The sequence below is a fragment of the Bison bison genome, unplaced genomic scaffold (genome assembly GCF_000754665.1).
Source record: "Bison bison bison isolate TAMUID 2011002044 unplaced genomic scaffold, Bison_UMD1.0 scf7180017851775, whole genome shotgun sequence".
Taxonomy (NCBI): domain Eukaryota; kingdom Metazoa; phylum Chordata; class Mammalia; order Artiodactyla; family Bovidae; genus Bison; species Bison bison.
Genome location: NW_011482348.1, coordinates 13,425 through 13,971, shown reverse-complemented (window position 1 = coordinate 13,971; position 547 = coordinate 13,425). Strand labels below are relative to the sequence as shown.

Sequence of the window (547 nt, the reverse complement as noted above, 5' to 3'; positions counted from 1 at the left end):
GAACAGGTAAGGTGGCCCAGGGAGGGGGGGACCCTGGGCTGGGGGTCACCCAGGGATGTGCTACCTGCTCATCAGAACCATAAGAACAAAGGTGTGGAAGACAAGGCATGAGGACCTTGTGTCCAATGTCTCCAGCTTGGGTAACCACTGCTCCTTTGTCCTTCTCTCCCATTGTCCCTCTGGTTGATTGATACTGTTGGGTCTTTTACTTGGATAAAGTGTGCAAAATATGTTTATTTTACTTATAAAATTTATTTTCTATAGATAGAATATAAAATCTGAGTTTTCCTTTTTTAAAAGTTAATTATTTCATCATATTGTTACTTAGGTAGAACTCGCAAGTTTTATTTATTTAATTTGTTAAAAATAGTTTTACTTATATTGATTGTGCAAATCCTGGATTCTACTTTAAAAGTGTATGTTAAAATGTATATACTGTTTTTATTCAGGTAGAGTGTGCACATTCCAGATTTTACTCCTCTTTAAATGAAAAACAATTTGAAAGTAATGTTTATTTATATGGCACTAACAGGATCCAGGTTTTGCT

At 35.6% G+C, this 547-nt stretch overlaps 1 protein-coding gene across 1 annotated transcript in view; it reads left to right on the top strand.

The window, feature by feature from the left end:
- Positions 1 to 547, top strand: part of LOC104997041 (protein-cysteine N-palmitoyltransferase porcupine-like) — a gene marked incomplete at both ends in the record, with an annotated part of 18,463 nt that overhangs the window by 4,934 nt on the left and 12,982 nt on the right. The gene's annotated exons all lie outside the window — the stretch shown is intronic.